Genomic DNA, 21,121 nt, shown 5'->3' on the forward strand with positions numbered 1-21,121 from the left:
TATTCCCCTCTTCTCAGCCTGAACCCCGCCACCTCCAATTCAGCCCATAAACACTTTGCCACAACCGTCCTGGGTCTTCAAGATTCCCTTTCACACCGCAAAAATGCCAGGTCGTACAAATGCTCAACTCCAACAGGGAGGTTACAGGCTATGGTTTGCTGTGATTGCTTACTTGTAGATATGTGATTAATAAAGTATTTAGTTGTTTTCTTTGTTTTATTTCCCATGAACAAGTAGTCGCAGAGCTACACCAGTGCCATCCTAAAATGGTTAATCTTAGCCCTAATAGGAGTTACCGTCAGGCATTGCTTCAACTCTTTTGACAGGGAAGAAGTGCAAATTCAGCTTTTACACTTCCTTTATATTTGAGAAATGCAGAAGCTCCAACATGTGACATCGATTGGGGAATTGCAGAAGCAATGATTCTAATGACCGAAAAATAAATTTTCTGAGATGGGTGTACAAAGTCTCACAAAGCAGACTTTGAAACATCAGATCACTCTGTGCAAATCCTTAGTCACCATAATAAATTAACAGGAAGAGTTACATCACAAAGAAGGCACAACAGCACTTCTACTTCCTTAGAAGTCTGTGTAGATTCAGCATGTCACTTAAAGTTTTGACAAACTTCTATAGATGCACAGTGGAGAGTGTCGTAACTACTTGCATCACAGCCTGGTATGAAAACACAAATGCCCAAGAATGGAAAGGTCTACATGAAAGTGATGGGTACAGCACAGTCTATCACAGGCAAAGCCCTCACCACCATTAAGAACATCTGCAAAGAACAATGCCACAAAAAAGAAGCATTCATCATCATCAAGGACAACACCCCCCCCCACCACCACAAACACACCATTCAGTCCATGCTGTCCTCTTGCTACTACCATCAGGGAGGAGGTACAGGTGCCTTTGGTCCCACATCACCAGGTTCAAAAAAAGTTAATACCCTATAACCATCAGGCTCCTGAACTGGTGTGGATAACTTTATTCACCACTACTCTGAAATGATTGTACAACCTATTTTCAAGGATTCTTTAGAATTATTTTTAATTCTAAATTCTCTCAGAATTATTTTTATATGCACAGTTTGTCTTCTTTCGCGCATTGGTGTTTGTCAGTTTTCTTTACATTTAGTTTTTTTTTGTAAAATTCTATTGTAATTCTTTTTTCCTGTAAATGCCTGCAAGAAAATGAGCATCTAGGTAGTATATTGCATATATAGTATACATACTTCGATAATAAAATTATGTTCACTTTGATTTTGACTACTTTAGTAGCTGGAGATGTTTGCAAAGATGCTACCAATAATTCTACAAGTTACTAAAGCAGATGCATTAAAAGCCAGTATGAAAACATCATCTATTTTGGAAAATGTTAAGCAATTACACTTGGAAACCAATATGCAAGCACCTTTGACGGGTCATATATCTGCCAGAGAGTTTGCTCCAAATTCAGTCAGGTTATGAAATGAGGAAATTAGATCTGAAGACTCAGCAGGAGTGATTTAGAGGGAAGGCTTAGGCCAGATTTTTTCATTACTTCATGATCTGATGCAAGCTGTTTTCCCAAATGTCACTTCATCATTTGAATTACCAGTAGTTGGATGAAAGAGCAATTTTAGCATAGAAAATAATGCAGCTCAGGCAATGAATAAAGACCTTCTTTTGAAGCTTCCCAGACGGCCTATACAGTATAAATCTATTGACAGTGTGACAGACAGTGATGAGGCTATAATCTTCCTGTTGAATTTTTAAAACTCTCTATCACCACCTGGTGTGCTACCACATAATCATGAACGAAAAGTAACCTCATACTGTTCAGGATCTTGGATCCACTGATGCTATGCGATGGTACAAGATTAGTACAAGATTATTAGTTCAAAAATTACTACCATGAGTAATTGAGTCTATAATGGCTGGTAGTGCTGTTAAAGAAAACATTTTCATCCACCAGATACCAATTATTACATCTTATCTACTTTTACATTTTATTAACCTGGTGGCATGTGGAGCTATAGGTTGCAGATCACCAGGTTCAGGAACAGTTATTAACCTACAACCACCAGGTTCAGGAACAGTTATTACCCTACAACCACCAGGCGCCTGAGCCAGTGTGGATAGCTTCATTCATCTGATCACTGAACTGACTCCATAACCTATAAATTTATTTTAAAAGACACTACAACTGAGTATTATTTACTTTCTTTATGTATGTGTGCATGTGCCCGTCGTGCATGCAGCCTGGTACAGCCGTTCCGAACTATTCTCACCTTCTTCTTCTTACTTTTTAATTTATGTTATTTTTTGTATTTTTTTCTCTCACGGTAACACGTCAAAGCTGCACCCTCTCTAACATGCTGGTAGAGAGAGTTTTGTTTGGGTTTTCTTTAGCGCTGGAAATGGTTACATCCCGACACGTGGGACAGAAGCAAGGTCAAATTGTGTATTCCACGGAACAGCAAATACCGGCCGGTTAGCAAACAGAGCGGCGGACACTCCTGCTGAAATCCAGAGGAAAACACACAGAGGATGCAGAGGTGGATCACAAAGCCAAGGAAAGAGGACTGGGTCGAGACAACAGAGACTTTTGGAGAAGAGGAGTTCGGTGGGTAATACCATTCCGGCTGACTGGAAATGCACTGAGAGCGGTAAGCGTAAAGGAGTTGGGTGCTTACTGATCTGGTTAACAAAGGATGGTGCAATCCAGGGCATATTAGGATCAAAGAACGTGTTTGCAGACTGGATATTGAACTTTTTACTGTTGGACTTCGGCCACATTCCACTGTGATACAACACTGGGCAGCATGGGAGGTCGTTCCCGCCTGTGGCCATCGAACGTGCAGCTCCTCCTGTGGAGGGTCAGACACCCTGAGCCAATAGACTGGTCCTGGACTTATTTTCCATCTGGCATAGTTTGCATTTTGTTGTTTGATTTTTGGGGGGTTTTGTATTGCTATATTTACGCTCTATTCTTGGTTGGTGTGGCTGTAACGAAACCAAATTTCCCTCAGGATTAATAAAGTATATCTATCTATTTACCTACCTTATTTGCACGATTGTCTTATTTTCCACATTGGTGTTTGTCAGTCTCTAATTATGTATAGTTTTCTTGTGTAAAATTCTATTGTATTTCTTTATGTTCCTGTAAATGCCTGCAAGGAAATAAATCTCAAGCTTGCATGCAGGACAGATATATATTTCAATAATAAATTTTCTTTGGAATTTGAACTTCTCAGTTTAATCAACTTAAATGTCCCACACATCTTAATTTTGCTATGAGTATTAACAAGGTGCAAAGACAATCACCTGATGTTGTTGGTATTAATCCCTGAATCCAGAACTCTTCCTGTGGTCAGCTACATGTTTGTTGTTCCAGAGCTGGAGATAAAAATAATTATGTATTTTTACATCAGATGCAAGAACAAGAAATATAGTGTATCCTGAAGCACTTCAAAATTGACATCAAGTAAATTTACAGCCACTTAAAGAAAACTGTATTAAATGTAATTTTCGTGGACATTTTTATTTTCAGAATAATTGGTAACTTGAGTTAAACTACATAATTTTAACATCTAATTATATTATTTATGGAATAATTAGATGTTTAAGTTAGATTTTATTTCATTTACAAGGAGTGTTATAAAATCCAGTTGATGGAAATAATACAAATACCATAATTATACTCAATGATTCAAACAAAGCCAGATATATCAGCTGGTAACTAAATAAAAGTGAACATGAAAGCATCCAGTTGTTCAGGAATTTTCTGTTTCAAATCATACATCATATCAACCACCAACCGCAAAAAATGCACACAGCACAATTTTATTAGTACTTTTGCCTGTATGTCAGAATTTATGGATTCAAAACCCATTCAGAGACATAAGCACACAACTTATCCTTGTGACTTAATTCTGCCTTTTGGATTAGATGTTAAATAGAGACCCTTTAGTTGAATGTATAAGAAAAGCATAGCTTTTATTGGGGGAAGGAAATTGGAGTTCAGTGTTCTGAACAACATTTACTGTACCTGTATGCTGTGCAGTATGGCCTTGCCATCTTTTCACACCTATCATCAGGCAGTAGGTACAAAAGCCCCAAGTCCCTCACCACCAGGTTCAAGAAATGTAATTCTTCTCTGCAAACATTGTAAGGAGCATCAAATTTCTTGGTGTTCACCTGGCGGAGAATCTCACTAGGTCTCTCAACACCAGCTCCATAGCAAAGAAAGCCCAGCAGCGTCTCTACTTTCTGCGAAGGCTGAGAAAAGTCCATCTCCCACCCCCCCCATCCTCACCACATTCTGCAGAGGTTGTATTGAGAGCATCCTGAGCAGCTGCATCACTGCCTGGTTCGGAAATTGCACCATCTCGGATTGCAAGACCCTGCAGCAGATAGTGAGGTCAGCTGAGAAGATCATCGGGGTCTCTCTTCCCGCTATTACAGACATTTACACCACACGCTGCATCCACAAAGCAAACAGCATTATGAAGGACCCCACGCACGCCTATTACAAACTCTTCTCCCTCCTGCCATCTGGCAAAAGGCACCAAAGCATTCGGTCTCTCACGACCAGACTATATAACAGTTTCTTCCCCCAAGTCATCAGACTCCTCAATACCCAGAGCCTGGACTGACACCACCCTACTGCCCTCTACTGTGCCTATTGTCTTGTTCATTATTTATTGTAATCCCTGCACTGTTTTGTGCACTTTATGCAGTCCTGGATAGGTCTGTAGTCTAGTGTAGTTTTACGTAGTTCAGTGTAGTTTTTTTATTGTCTCATGTAGCACCATGGTCCTGAAAAACGTTGTCTCGTTTTTACTGTGTACTGTATCAGCAGTTATGGCCAAAATTACAATAAAAAGTGACTTGACTTGATTTGAAATCCCTAATCACCACAACAATTTAACAACACCATGACCACGCCGATCACGTTGTACTAAAATAGACTTATTTTATTCCAATTCTGTTCTTTTCTTGAGAAAATTGTGTATGTTTTATATTTTTTGATTTTCTTGTGAATGCTGCTTATATGATGCTACGTGCCTGTGATTTTGCTGCAAGTAAGTTTCTCATTGCACTTGTGCAAACATGTATTTGTGCATTTGACAATGACAATAAACTTGATTTTGAAATCTCTGAGCATCTGATCATTTCTTTCATTGCAAGCTGTGGAACCTTGCTGTGTACAATTGACTGCCTTGCTTCCAAGCGTGAATATAGTTCAAAAGCACTTCATTGATTGTATAATGGCTTTAAGAAATTGTGACTGGCAAAATATGAATGTAACTTTTCTGAGCAAAGGATAATTGAAAGACAGTTGTTGCAATCCAATCTACATATCTCGCATTTTACAAGATTAAACAGAATGTAATTTTTTTATCCTTAGATTTTCCCTCATGCTGCATTATGTATAAAATAAATATAACCATCAAACAGTTCTCTCATTTTAAAATATTTGCAGAATGAAACTAAATGTTGCACAGTCAATTGTCATTTGGAACACTATGGTACTTCTAAATTCTGTAAACAATTCTGCTGGGTGTTCCTCAGTGTTAGACGAATTTAAAATATCTAAATATAGGCAGAATTTTAAAGTTTCTTCCATTTTTAGCGATGTTTATGCACTTGTGCAAATCACCCTGTCATTATATTCTCAATGTTAAATTAAGTATTACAAATACATTTGTTTTCAATTTGTTAGCACTTTGTGGAAACATTTCTCAGAGAAGTTTTTTGTTGCTTCTAGCTCTTCATTGTAGTAATTTTTTTGCAGGTTATTTCCAGAGTTAGACTTTGTTATAAGGGGATTGTTTTACAATACACAACTGTGAAGCTATAGACATTCTAATCAAATGGTTATGGGGAAATGACTAAAATAAAATGATAAATGGTTACCATTTATCAATAACCATTTGCCAAAAAATGGAATGCCTTTGTAATATTAATTTTGTTAATGGGAAAAGACTTAATACTCTACTATAGATTTTTCAGCCTGTACTGTGATGATCTTCTGATGGTAACAAACAAGTTTACAACCATGTAAGAGAAAGAAACATCTTAATGTCAGAGTTAATGAAATTCGATTGATCATATCTAATTCTTAAGCATAAAACATGATTTATTCATTTTAACAAAGGAACTTACTATCTGAAGTTTGGTATAGAGACATTTTATGTCCTCCAACTAGACTCCATTGATAGATGTCTCCTAGTGCTTCTTAATTAGTTCAGCTTTTACTCACAATTCAATATAATACCAATTTCCCACTGATATCATCCTTAAACCAGGGGTTCCCAAACGGGGGTCCACAGACCGCCCCCCCCAGCTAATGGCAAACATGGAGTTGGAGTGATAGTGGTCTTTCTAAAGCAGGTGAGGGTCTTGAAGAAGAGTGGGTACAAATGTCAGCAAATGTCAGCCATCTCTCTTCAGAAACAAGGCGGATTATTGGGAAAGAACACAAGGAAATGTTTGCAAGATTTGAACTATCAGATGTTCCAGCAGAACAGAGTTTAAATCAGTATAATTTTCAGGAGTTGCCAAGATAGAGGAGTTTAATTCTATGAAGTCATCATCTCACTAGTCATTATCTCCAAGCCAGTTTAAGAATTTCTGTAAGACTGTCCAGCAGTCAAAATGCAAGTACATGTGTTAGAATTCTTACCTCTGTTGAATTAGCTCATACACTGGCACAAACCCTGCACTAAAACCTATTGATAAGACAAAGACGTTGATTCCCATCACTGCAAGTTTCCTTGCCAACTCACTTGCATATTCGAAGGCACAAAGGACTATAAACAGAATTATCATAATATACATGCTAAAATACTTAAGGAATAAAATACGGTAGATTTCTGAAATTTCCTGACCTGTGTGCATGACCAAGAAACACTAGTATAATGGATCCAAGAAACATGATGTGCAAGTCAATGAGACCTCAGGAAATTATTTATTTTGTCGAAGCACCTGTAAACCAGCCCCTTCTAAAATGCAGTTCCCTGTAACCCACTGAACTTTGTATTCTGAAGATCAGACACCAATCCCTTGAAGACAAAATCAAATGATTTCCAGTTATGGATCAGAGTCATTTTGTGCGTTGTGGAGATTTTACTTTATTTCTATCTTTGTTTCTAATTCTGTCTCTCTCCAACTCATCCCAAGGACAGTGCAATAAGTTCCTGTCGAAGATTACAGTATCTAAAGAGGAAGCAACATTAAATCAAGTAGCTTTATCTCTGGGATTGAAAACATTAACAAAAACTTTGCAAGAGGTGAATTTGGTTTGTGAAAGAGAAAACGGATGACTCCAGTTCATTAGATATGCACTACCTGTAATTTGTACATTATTAGAAATTTACACAGAATTAAACACTTGTCCAAATGTACATATTGAACAGTCATATATCCCAATTGTGAGCTCAAAAGAAGAGGAATGAAAAACAATGTGAAGTAATATGATAAGGGAGACTGGAATCTATTCGTATCAATGGTTCATAGATGAGAAATAATGGTTGTATAACGATTAATATCAGTATTGTTTTTGTTTATTTACTAAAGTGAAAATCGAAGGTATATGATCCAAATTAAAGAACTTAAAATAAATTTGAAATAAAACCTATTCTTTATGTACATAGCAAATGTGCTTGGAGGGATGATACTGAATAACTGATTTAAGTTTGTTTGCTCACTTGAATCTCTTGTGTATAACAAAATACACTAAATGAACAGATGGAGGAGCTATTTCCTAAGCTTTTACTCTTAAATTTCCATGATTTGAAACTTAAGTGACTTGATGCTTCGAAATACAAAAACTAATATTAAAAATACTTTTCCTCCCCAAAGTCCAAAAGGCCTTCTCCCCATTCCTTCAACATCAAAGAAGTGGAGCTGCACCTCAGTGACCTTCAGCTCATACAGGAAACTGAGGAGCTGAACAGATAGAAACTGCAGGGAGATAGTCACCCCTACGTTACAGGAGGCAGGTACCTGTTAGCAGAGGAAAAGGAAATGCATTGGCAGTACAAAGAACCACTGTGGCTGTTCCCCTCAATAATAAGTATATCGTTTTGGATATGGGGGGGGGGTGGGGAGAGGGCGCCTACCAGGAGGGAGCTGCACTGACTGGGTCTCTGCCACCGAGACTGGCTCTGTTGCTCAGAGGGGAAAGGGGGAGAAGAGGACTACAGAAGTGATGGGGATGCCAGAGTTCAAGGAGTTGACTCGAGATTCTGTGGACATGATAGAGACACCCGGATGACACGTTTGCCTCCCAGGTGCAGGTCAGGGAGGTCTCAGACTGCACCCATAAAGGCGGAGAGTCAGCAGCCAGACGTCTTGGTGCATATTGGCACCAATGATATAGGTAGGAAAAGAGAGGAGGTCCTTATGAGAGAAGTTAGGGAGGTACATACAATGCTAAAAAGCAGGATCTCCAGTGTGGTAATTTCTGGATTGTGCCCTGTACCATGTGCCAGTGAGGGTAAAAATAGGATGATTTGGCAGATGAATGCACGTCTAAGAAACTGGTGCAGGGGGTAGTGCTTCAGATTTCTGGATCATTGGGATCTCTTCTGGGGAAGGTTTAAACTATACCAAAGGGATGGGTTACACCTGAGTGATCGGGCTGAGGAAGGAGCTGGTAGCATACAAGCAGAAGCAGTGTGTAGCGAGACTGTTAGGCTCCGACAGGCAGGTGACAGAGCAAAATTGCAGTCCGAGGGGTGAGTTGCAGTGAAACAGGGGACAAAAGTGACAAGGGTGATGAATACAGGACTGATGAATTTATGTTTGAATGCACACTGTGTACAGAATAAGGTAGATGATCTTGTCATGCAGTTAGAGATTGGCAAGTATGATGTTGTGGGCTTCGCTGAGTCGTGACTGAAAAGAAGATTATAGTTGGGAGCTGAATATCCAAGGATACACATTGTATTGAAAGGGCTGGCAGGAGGCAGAGGGTTTGTCATGGCTCTGTTGGTAAACAAATGAAATCAAATCCTTAGAAAGAAGTGACATAGAATTGGATGATGTAGAATAATTGTGAGCAGAGTTAAGGAACTGTAAATGTAAAAAGACCCTGATGGGAGTTGTATACAGACCTCCAAACAGTAGCCAGGATGTGGGCTACAAATTACAACAGGAGATAGAAAAGGCATGTCAAAAGGGCAATGTTATGAAAGTCATGGGGGATTTCAGTATGTAGGTAGATTGGGAAATTCAGATTGCTGCTGGATCCCAAGAGGGGGAATTTGTAGAATGCCTACAAGATGGCCTCTTAGAGTAACTCACGGTTGAGCCCACTGGGGAGCAGCAATTCTGGTTTGGGTGTTGTGCAATGAACTAAGTTTGATTAGAGAGCTCAAGAAAAAGAAACCCTGAGGGGACAGTAATACTAATATGATATAATTTACCTTGCAATTTGAGAGGGAGAAGCTGAAGTCAGATGTATCAGTATTACAGTGGAGTAAAGGGAATTACAAAAGCATGAAAGAGGAGCTAGCCAAAGTTAATTGGAAGGAGACACTAGCAGGGATGGTGGCAGAGCAATAATGGCTGGAGCTTCTGGGAGCAATTTGGAAGGTTCAGGATAGATCCCAAAGAAGAAGTATTCTAAAGGTAGGATAGTGCAACCATGGCTGACATGGGAAGTCAAAACCAACATAAAAGCAAGAGAGAGAGCATGTAATAGAGCAAAAACTTATGGGAAGTTAGAGGATCAGGAAGCTTTTAAGAACCAATAGAAGGCAACTAAAAAAGTCACAAAGAGGGAAAAGATGGAAAACAAAGTTAACCTAGCCAATAGTATCAAAGAGTATACCAAAAGCTTTTTCAGATAAAGATAATGAGACATGAGAGGAGATATTGGAACACTGGAAAATGACACTAGAGAGGTAATAATGGGGGGCAAGTAAATGACAGATGGACTGAATGAGTATTTTCTATCAGTCTTCACTGTGGAGAACACTGGTAGTGTGCCAGAGGTTTGACAGCGTCGAGGGTTGAAGTGAGTGCAATTGATATTACTAGGGAGAAGGTTCTTGGGAAGCTTAATGGTCTGAAGGCAGATAATTCACCTGGACCAGATAAACTACACCCAGGGTTGTGAAAGATGTAGTGGGAGGGATTGTGGAGGCATTAGTATAGATCTTTCGAGAATAAATATATCCTGGCATGTTTCCAGTGGACTGAAAAATTGCAAATGTCACTCCATTCTACAAGAATGGAGGGAGGCAGAAAAAAAGGAAATTATAGGCCAGTTAGTCTGACCTCAGTGGCTGGGAAGATGTTGGAGTCAATTGTGAAGGATGTGGTTTCAGGGTACTTGAAGGCACATTGTAAAATAGGCCAAAGTCAGCATGGTTTCCTTTAGTAAAAATCTTGCCCGTCAAATCTGTTAGAAATCTTTGAGGAGATAACAAGCAGGATAGACAAAGGAGAATTGGCTGATGTTGTGTACTTGGAATTTCAGAAGATCTTTGACAAGGTGCTCCACCTGAGGCTGCTTCCATGGTATTACAGGAAAGGGACTAACATGGACAGAGCATTGGCTGGTTGGCGAAGAATGAGACTAAAGGGAGCCTTTACTGATTGGCTGTCTGTAACTAGTAGTGTTCTGCAAGGGTTGGTGTTGGGATCACTTTTTTAGGTGTTGTATGTCAATGATTTGGATGATGGAACTGAGGGCTTTGTGATCATGTTTGTCAATGATATGAAGATAGGTGGAGGAGTAGGTAGTGTTAAGTAAGTAGGAAGGCTGCGGAAAGACATACATGTTAGGAGAATGGGAAAAGAAGTGGCAGATGGAATACATCTATGAAAGTTCTCAATCATCCAAGTCACTGTTAATCAAGGTAACTGGACTTACTGTGTTGTCTAGAAGATGTTTTTCCATTCATCTGAAAGGCTTTTTCAGTTCTGATCCATGGTGGGTAGTTTTCCAGCTTATAAACTTTGTGGGTTGTTTAAAGGTACAGCAATCACCTGAGAGCTGTTAAGAGTCATAGAGGTAATTAGTGGGCCATTAGTCTTTGCATAAATGGATGTGTGAACTGCTGGGGTAGAGATGTTTGGACTGCACTGCAAGTAGCTGATAGGTGGTATTGTATCCTACCCCTCTGTCCAGGGATGGTTATTCAGTTTGACAAAGATGGCTACTTTAACCCCTCTTTCAAATCACCTGTCCTTCCTGTCCAAGATGTGCACATTGTTATCATCAAAGGAGTGTCCTTTGTTCTTTAGGTGCAGATATACATCTGAGTCTCGACCTGAGATATTAGCCCTCCTATGTTGGGCCATCCATTTGTGAAGGAATTGTTTTGTCTCACTGATATACAGATCTGTGCAGATCTCATTGCATTGGATAGCATATACAATATTGCTCTGTTTGTATTTGGGTGTAAGATCCAAGGAGTGCAAGTATTTAAGAGAAGCCTTGAAAGCTTGTGGCTACCCTGACTGGGCCTTCATCAAGACAGCAACAAAAACCAGCAGGGATATCAGGCCAACAGACAGAGGTAAGGAGTGAAGCAGATGGAAAAACATAGTCATCTCATATGTAGCTGGAGTTCAGAGAAACTCAGAAGGATTTTCAACAAACACCATATGTGTTTTTTAAACCTACAAGTACACTCAGACAGAAACTCATCCACCCCAAAGACCGCAGCACACATCTATTGAAGTTTGTCGAAGTGTTAGATTTCATCCCAAATCTTTGCAAACCTCTAAGGGAGTAAAGCCACTGCCGTGCTTTCTTCATAATTGCACTTATGTGCTGGGCCCAGGACAGGTCCTCTGAAATGGTAACAATGAGGAATTTAAAGTTGCTGATCTCTCCTCCTCTGACCCCCGATGAGAACTGGTTCAAGGGTCTCTGGTTTCCCTCCTGAACTTAATAATCGGCTTCTTGGACTTGCTGGCATTGAGTAAGAGGTTGCTGTTGTGGCACCGCTCAGCCAGATTTTGAATCTCCTTCCTACATGCTGATTCATCACCATCTTTGATTTGGCCTACAGCAGTGGTGCTGTCAGCAAACTTAGTTATGGCATTGGAGATCTGCGTAGCCGCACAGACATAAGTATAAATTGAGTAGAACAGAGTGCAAAACACACAGCCTTGTGGTGCACTTGTGCTGATGGAGATTGTGGAGATGTTGCTGTCAATCCGAACTGACTGGGTTCTGCAAGTGAGGAAATTGAGGATCCAATTGCATAAGGAGGTACTGAGGTGAAAGTCATGATTAGTTTTGAGGGGATTATAGTATTGAATGCCAAGCTGTAGTTGATAAAGAGCACCTTAATGTATGTGTCTTTTTTGTCCATATATTCCAGCGCTGAGCAAGGAGCCATGCAATGGCATCTGCTGAGCATCTGTCGTGTTGGTAGGCACTTCTCAGGCAGGAGTTGATATGTTTCATTACCAAAGTCTCAAAGAACGTCATTCCAGTGGATGCAAGTACTACTGGACAAAAGTCATTGAGGTGAGTTTCTATGTTCTTCTCAGGCACTGATTTCATTGCGGCCTACTTGAAGCAGATGGGTATCTCAAACTGTTAAAGCGAGAAGTTAAAGATATCAGTGAACACACCAGCCAGTTTATTAGCACAGGTCTTTAGTACTTGGACCACTACCCCATCCGGGCCGGATGTTTTCTGTGGGTTTATCCTCCTGAAGAATGCTCTCAGGTTAGCCTCAGAGACTGAAATCACATGGTCATCGGGGGCAGTGGGAGTTGCTGAAGGCTCTTCCAGGTTTTGTCAGTCATAGCAAGCATAAAAGGCATTAAGCTCAACTTGGAGCAAAGCCTTTTATCATCTATATTAATGATTCAGGTGATAATAGATTAGCAAAATTGTGGAAGATACCATGATTTTGGCTGTAGTAGCCAGTGAGGAAGACTATCAAAGTTTACAGCATGATCTGGATCTGCTGGGAAAATCGGCTGAAAAATGGCAGATGGAATTTAATGAAGACTAATGTGAGGTGTTTCACGTTGGGAGAACAAACTAGAGTAAGACTTACACATTCATTGGTTGGGCTCTGAGGAGTGTCATAGAACAAAGGGATCTGGAAATATAGATCCATAGTTCCTTGAAAGTGGCATCACAGGCTTTTTGCACATTACCTTTCCAATATCAGAGCACTGGGTACAGGAGTTGGGATGCTATGTTGAAGATATTTACACATTGGTAAGGACAAATTTAGAGTACCGTATGCAGTTGTGATCAGCCACCACAGGAAAGATATCAACAAGTTTGAAAGAGAGCAGAGAAAATTTACAAGAATATTCCTGGGGTTTGAGGGACTGAGTTAAAAGGAAAAGTTGAAAAGGTGAGAAATTTATTCCCTGGAGTGCTCAAGAATAAGGGGCAATCTTATACAAGTATGTAAAATTATGTGGAGTATACAGTATATAGGGTGAAAGTATGCAGGCTTTTTTTTCTTGAGGTTGGGTGATACTGGACTTAGAGGCCGTAGGTTTAGAGTGAAAGGTGAAATATTTAAAGGGAATAAAAGGGTAAACTTCTTCACTCAGAGGGTAGTGTGAGTGTGGAACAAGCTGCCAGCGAATGTGGCAGATGTGGGTGCAATTGTACCAATTAAGAGAAAGTTGTATAGGTTGGAGGAGGTTGGAGGCATACACTCCAGGTACAGGTAGAAGATCAGGTCGACATGGACTAAATGGGCCAGAAAACCTGTTTCTGTGCTGTAATACTCTATGACTCTAAGAGAAAACTGAGGGATAGAAGCTGATATTGGGAAGCAATGCAAAAGTATACTTATTTTTGTAAATAAATGCAAACTCAGATATTGTAATAGATAATAGACTTTGGTCCAGCAGGTAGAGAAATTCTCTTCATTTTCCATGGTCCCTTCTCCAAATATTAATCTTGAAGAGCAGATTGCTCTTCCAGTAGGGGTGGATCTATCTAAAGGCGTGTGATCATGCATAGTCTTTATGACCTGCCAAGAAACTGCCTGAAAGGGAAGTTTGGAAACGGAATATTTATGTCACATCGTTTCACAGAATCTTAAAATATATAAGGTTGCAATTGGCCATTATGTAGTACCAAATTATTTGAGGGATTTATTTACTGGGTCATATTCCTCATTCCTCCAACTTCATGAGTATTTTTTAAACTTTTATCATCTTGCCTTTTTCAAACCATTATAGATTATCTATCTTCTGTTTCAGTTAATGGATTCCATACAGTTAATGGATTGCAACCCCCCATGGGTAAAAAAGATAATTGTAATGCTGGTTCTTTGGCTTATGCCCTCTAGTTACTAATTAATGATTGAATGATGAAAATAATTTCTCTCCTTTCTTTATGAAAATACTTCAGTCATAAAAATTTCCAATTAATCTCATCTGAACAATTTTGTGCATATAAGAAGCTTTTGTCGTTCATACTCATTGATAGAATTAAAATATTTTATTCTTAATATTTTCTTAATTAACTCTTCTTGCATCATCTCATGTGTTGACTTCCTTCTATCACAAGTCAACAAGAGCAAGTATTGAATATTTCTACTTTTTCTAACAATGCATAAAAATGATTTTTTTTCTCTTAGAAATGTCTGCAGCTGATTCTTTAAGCCTTTCTGGCTCTTTGCTACTTTCTAAAGCTTTAACACAATGCATATTTCTTTATCATATTCTTCTTCTGAAGCTATTTAACACTATAATACTTTGCGTTGAAAGTAACTTGGCCTCCATCTGCTATGTGCAACAAAAGTTATTTAGAGTTCTCTTAACTGTGGTCCTATTTTGTCATCTTCACATTTTGGTAATGTATTCTTTTACTCAAAAGGAAAAAAAAAGTCCAGATCATAAACTTAAATCAATTCCCAAAGGGCAGTAACAATGAGGCTATCAAAAATACCCTTCACATTGTGCCCATCTCTGCAGCCAGAGATCACTTGTTTTAATTTTTCAGTTCTTCCACTTCTCAGTTCTAATGGTTGAAATTTGAAGGGACTGTTATATATTTGGTAAATGATCTGACTTATTCATATATTTTAAATAGACATAATATATGTTGCTTCCATGAATTTTATTGATGTTCCTGTTTACTGGTGGTGTAGTTTGACTTGCTTTTATTTCAGGTTTTCCGCACTGTACGAAAGATCTAGGTTTTAAAAAAATCGAGTAGAATTTGTCTGTAGATTTCAAGAGCAGAAAAAGACATGAGACACAAAAAAAACCTACTCCCACTTTACCTTAGAGAAACATATTGCCTTCTGTGGAATTCTTCATTTCATCTCTGGGAATCCGGGTGGAGTTTTGGTTGCTATCTGACAATCTAGAATATTGCATACAGATACAGTGTATTGGCCAGATGTCGATTCTACTGAATGGATGAAAACACTTTTAAGAGATACAGCACACAACAGGCCCTTCCATACACCACTCTTCATAGAGCTAGAGCACATATGATTAGTGGATATGGTACGGGGGGGGGGGTGGGTAAATGAAGTGTTAAGAGTTGCTTTGTGATTCACATTGCTATCAACTTTATTGTCTGGAAATGTCTAGGTTAATTCATTATTATTGTATGAAGTTGTGTACCCCCATCCACCTCCAAGTCTGAGGGCCTCAGTTTCCTCCCGCATCATAAAGGTGAAAATAAATTGCTGGAAATTATCTCTTATGCCACTAAGTGAGTGGCAGGGTGGAGATACGTCTCTACCAAAGGAGGTGTAAGGTGCTACTTCCCTCTGTTAGCCTGCAGGTCACCCTTGGGCAAGATGCATCAGCTGCTTAGCCGCCTCCCCGCCCCCTTCGATCAAGCTCATGTGAAGCCATGGGAGCAGGAGATAGATGGTCATATAAGCAGATGGTACATATCACAAGTCTTGGTTATGCGACCACTGTCGCCAGGCGGACAATCTCTGAAGAGTTCCAATAATGGCTGGGGACACCTGTCTTGTAGAGACACTGCCAGAAGAAAGCAACAGCAAGACAATTCCATCGAAAAATTTGCAAGGAACAATCACAGTCATGGAAAGACCATGATCGCCCTCGTTGTATAACACAGATTAAGTGGCAAAAGAACACTAAAAAGAATTGAAGGACAATTTGAGAGTTTATGGTTACAGTGAGAGGCAGGGATGGAACTGATAAGATTGTTCTGCTGAAGGTCTGCTTAGAACTGTTAGGTCATACGACTTCCTTCTGTGCTAACTATGCCTCTAATCACCTTCTGGTCATGTATATTGTGCCTATTAGTTACATTCTTTAGACAGTTGTTCAAAATGCCCACAAATCTATGAATAAAAAATGCCTCATCATTTTTTGTTTGACTTCCTAATTATTAATTAGTTTTTGAGGTATTTTGACCTTTTGAAATGAGTTGCCTGTGTTAGCATGGCAGACATTATGACCTTGAAACTTCAAGATGACAGGAGGGTCTGTGAAAGCCTTTTGTTTTATGACATGGATAAAATTAATCAAATTTCATTTCTCTTTTGATTTGTGATCTCTAAGCTTGCTATTTACATGTTTTTGATGAGTAACTCAACCAATCGTCATTTTTTCCATCTATTTTCCAATTCATGGCCTTGCTTGTTTGAGCAATATTTTGCATGAAGAATGATGATCTGTCAAACTCTGAGGGACTTTAACAAATCACCATTCCTCATATGTGGATGAATGCAGTGACAAAGAGAATGTTATGACTTATGCCCGACCGTGCCAGCTTCCAGGATTTAGACTCTCTAACTCTCCGGAATATGGATAGTTGGCACAGCTGCTTTAAAGATTCAAGCCCACCCTGCTAATTGGCAGCCATGTTATGGCACAGGATTTTAATATTTAAAGAGCACCTGAACTGAGTTCAGTGCTCAAACATTTGCTGAACTTTGGATTCTCATCTAACATTAGTTTAGAACCCTGTCTTCTTTTCAGTCTTGCATCAATTCTAGTCTTGAATACTCCAGCACCTGGGGGGGGGCGGGGAGCGGGGAGCGGAAGGAGAAGATGGCGGCATGATGCAGCGCGTGCGGCTGTTCCAAATGAATATCGATTATGTGTAACTAGGGGCCATGCACAATCCGGATTTGATGGAGACAGCCATGAGAAGCGCAGAGGAACATCTGGAGTAGCTTCTGAAATGCCTGCTTTGCTGCCGCTGCTACTGTGTGATCGAGAATCTCCGGAGACGAAGGCCCCAAATCCTCGGTTTTGCGTATCGCCTGTTACCGGGGCCGGGGTCGAAACGCTCGGCAGAGATGGTGCTCGGTGCTCGGTGTCAAAGAGGTGGTCGGAGGCTCGGAGTTTTTCGGATGGACTCGGAGTCGGACTGTGGTCGGATGCTTCCGGGATGCTGCACCGGCAAGTAGGTGGCACTGGAGGTTTACCGTCTGTGTGAGATGATGGGACTTTCAAGAGACTTTGAGTCTTTTACTGGGCCATGGTCTGTTCTTATCAAATTACGGTATTGCTTTGCACTGTTGTAACTATATGTTATAATTATGTGGTTTTTGTTACTTTTTAAGTCGGTTTGTCATGTGTTTTCATGATATCATTCTGGAAAAAAATTTTATCATTTCTTAATGCATGCATTACTAAATGACAATAAAAGGGGACTGCGTGACCTCATAATCATAATCATAATAATCATAACCATTCTCACCTTGGTCTCTTATCACAGTACAATTGAGTCTAACATGGACCTGGTGGGATATCAGAGCTTCTCGTCAGCTGTGGCCAGCCACAGCAAGAAAAATTCCAGGCAGAGCCTGGATATATATGACCTCCAGGTCACCATGTACCAAGTATCACAAGTAGGAAGCCAGAGTTGCTCGGGTGAGATGGATCCAGTTCATCTTCTGACCCTGGAGAGATTCAGTGGTGAACTAGGTTCTTGCCACTGCTTCCTCACTCAGTGTTCATTGGTGTTTGAACTCCAACCATCCCAGTTCTCTACAGAGTGTGGAACGGTGGCCTTCATGATCTCTCTCCTGACTGGGAGAGCCCTGGCCTGGACCACCATGCAATGGGAGTGAAGGTCAGAATGTGTTCCGCCATCCCGCTGGAGCAAACTGAGCCTTGGACCATCTCATGAAGGTGCATCAGGGTAGTTGGTCAGCCTTGGTCACTCTGTACTGCCTTGGACTCCGAGGAGAACTCCAAGGCCCTTACCTTGAGAGAGCTGCTAGAGAACTTAGAGGCTGATCAATCAGTCTATCTGCCTCGATAATTGCCTGGTGGAGCAAGAGTGGGACTACCTCAAGAGGTCAAAGAGGGCTAGCCCGTTCCAAGCCACAAGGCATCGCAGTTCCACTTCCCGACCTCAGACAATGACCAGCCCTTTTCTTGCTCAAGATAGCCTGGAGTTGTTACAATAGTCATGGGGGACTTCAATATGCAAGTAGACTGGGAAAATCAGGTTGGTGCTGGATTCCGGGAGAGGGAATTTCTAGAGTGCCTATAGGCTGGCTTTTTAGAGCAGCTCGTGGTTGAAGTCAACAGAGGATCAGCGATTCTGGATTCAATGCTGTGCAATGAACCAGAATTGATTAGAGATCTTCAGGTAAAAGAATCCTTCAGGGAAGTGATCATAATATGATAAAATGCACCCTGAAATTTGAGAAGGAGAAGATAAAGTCAGATGTATCAGTATTATAGTGGAGTAAAAAGAATTACAGAGGCATGAAAGAGGAGTTCTGGTCTGGAATCCTGACCAGAATTGATTGGAAAAGGACACTGGCAGGGATGATGGCAGAGCAGCAATGGTTGGAATTTCTGGAAGCAATTTGGAAGGCATAGGACACATACTCCCTAAAGAGGGATCCCAAAAAGGAAAGATGACACAACTATGGTTAACAAGAGAAGTCAAAGCCAACAAAAAAGTCAAAGTGAGGGCATATACAGTTATAGAGCAGAAATTAGTGGGAAGTTAGAGGACTGAGAAGCTTTCAAAAACCAACAGAAGTTAACTAAAAAAAAATCATTAAGAAGGTAAAAATGGAATACAAAATTAAGCTAGCCAATAATATTAAAGAAGATACCAAAAGTTTCTTCAGATACATAAAGTGTAAAAGAGAGGTGAGAGTGGATATCAGACCGTTGGAAAATGATGCTGGAGAGGTAGTAGTGGGGGACAAGGAAATGGCGGATGAACTGAGTAAGTATTTTATATTAGTCTTCACTGTGGAAGACACTAACAGTATGGTGGAAGTTCCAGGTGTTAGGAATCATAAAGTCTGTGAAGTTATCATAACTAGAGAGAAGGTTCTTGGGAAACTGCAAGGTCTGAAGGTAGATAAGTCACCTGAACCAGAGTTCTGAAAGAGGTAGCTGAAGAGATTGTGGAGGCTTTACTAATGATCTTTCAGGAATCACTGAATTCTGAAATGGTTCTGGAAGACTGGAAATTGCAAATGTCACGCCACTCTTCAAGAATGGAGAGAGGTAGAAGAAAGGAAACTATAGGCCAATTAGTCTGACCTCAGCGGTTGGGAAGATGTTGGAGTCAATTATTAACGATGAGGTCTCAGGGTACTTGGAGGCACATGATAAAATAGTCTGTAGTCAGCATTGTTTCCTCAAGGGAAAATCTTGCTTGACAAATCTTTTGGAATTCTTTGGAGAAATTAGAGCAGGATAGACAAAGGAGAATCAAAAGAGAGAGACGCACGCACGCACACGCACACTCACTCAAGATCAGGAGCAAGCCAAGGCTGCACCCAAGCAGTCTGGAAATGCTAGTAGCCAAACCTAAGGGATCCAGTCACCAGCTCCTGTTCCTGTCTAAGGGAAAGGCTCCTGAATGTAGACCCTTGCAGCCTAGTCCCAGGAGCACAAAGACCTTTTGTAGTACCTCATTGCTGTTGTCTGATGATATGGGCAAGGATTTGGTCTCTGCTTCAACCAAAGTCTTTCATGAACCTATGGAGGGAACTGAGGTCTGACGAAACACCCCACTACCAAAGGAGCCTCAGGATTCATACTCAGAGGGAGGTTTGGAGGTGGCTGCAACACCCAAGCCATTCAAAATCCCTTCCATCTACAAGAATTTGGAAGAGGTTTTCAGCAAGGGAAAAGCCTCTCCACCGCAACGACTCCAGGACTCTGTCATAGAGCTACTGTCTGGAACTTGTCCTCCACGGGGTCAAACATACATGCTCGCAGGCTTGGAAAGAAGCACTGTAGTTATGGTTACTGTTATGGATCCCGCAACCCACCTGGGTCATAGGGGCTCTGTATAATTGAGCACTGCATCATTTGCTTCCATCTCTCCGATCCACTCTGCAATGCTATCTGCTCATTTCTTCCTCTGTCTGTCCCTTTTTCTTTTTCCCCTGCACTGGTCCCCAAAGCATGGTCCTTGAGAGTCCACTTGATCTTGTTGTGTGCCTATCCCATCTCAGTTCACTCTTCTTTGCTGTGCACAGTAGATCTTTGTGGTGTCTCACGTGCTGAGTGATGGTTCTTTGTGCTTCATTGTTTGAGGCATGGTCTGTATAGGAGATGCCAAGGAGCCTTCTGAACTCATCATCCTTGTGAACTTCCTCTGGACCCTCTCCAATGTCAGCACATCTCTTCTCAGATGAGGGGCCAAAACTGTTCACAATACTCAAGGTGAGGCCTCACCAATGCCTTATAAAGCCTCAGCATCACATCCCTGCTCTTGTATTCTAGACCTCTTGAAAAGAATGCTAACATTGCATTTGTCTTCCTCACCACCAACTCATCCTGCAAGTTAACCTTCAGGGTGTTCTGCACAAGGACTCCCAAGTCCCTCTGCGTCTCAGATTCCTGGCTTTTCTCCCCATTTAGAAAATAGACCACACATTTATTTCTACTACCAAAGTGCATGACCATGCATTTTTCAACATTGTTTTTCATTTGCCACATTCTTGCCCATTCTCTTAATCTGTCTAAGTCCTCTGCATCCTACCTGTTTCTTCAACAGTACCTGCCCCTCCACCAATCTTTGTACCATCTGCAAACTTGGCAACAAAGCCATCTATCCCATTATCTAAATCATTTATATACAGCATATAAAGAAGTGATCCCAACAGTGACCCCTGCAGAACACCATTCATCACTGGCAGCCAACCAGAAAAGGATCCTTTTATTCCCACTCACTACCTCTTACCAATCAGCCA

At 40.6% G+C, this 21,121-nt stretch overlaps 1 long non-coding RNA gene across 1 annotated transcript in view; it reads right to left on the reverse strand.

Annotated features, from left to right (window-relative positions):
• Positions 1–3,045: 3,045 nt before the first annotated feature.
• Positions 3,046–21,121, reverse strand: part of LOC134339999 (uncharacterized) — a 77,042-nt gene continuing 58,966 nt past the window's right edge. Inside the window, exons 3-4 of the long non-coding RNA XR_010016475.1 lie at positions 3,309–3,380; positions 3,046–3,154 (exon numbers count right to left, since the gene is read on the reverse strand). This is a non-coding gene — a long non-coding RNA (uncharacterized LOC134339999). The remainder of the gene's footprint in view (positions 3,155–3,308; positions 3,381–21,121) is intronic.

The sequence above is a fragment of the Mobula hypostoma genome, chromosome 2 (genome assembly GCF_963921235.1).
Source record: "Mobula hypostoma chromosome 2, sMobHyp1.1, whole genome shotgun sequence".
In the NCBI taxonomy this organism is placed as follows: Eukaryota; Metazoa; Chordata; class Chondrichthyes; order Myliobatiformes; family Myliobatidae; genus Mobula; species Mobula hypostoma.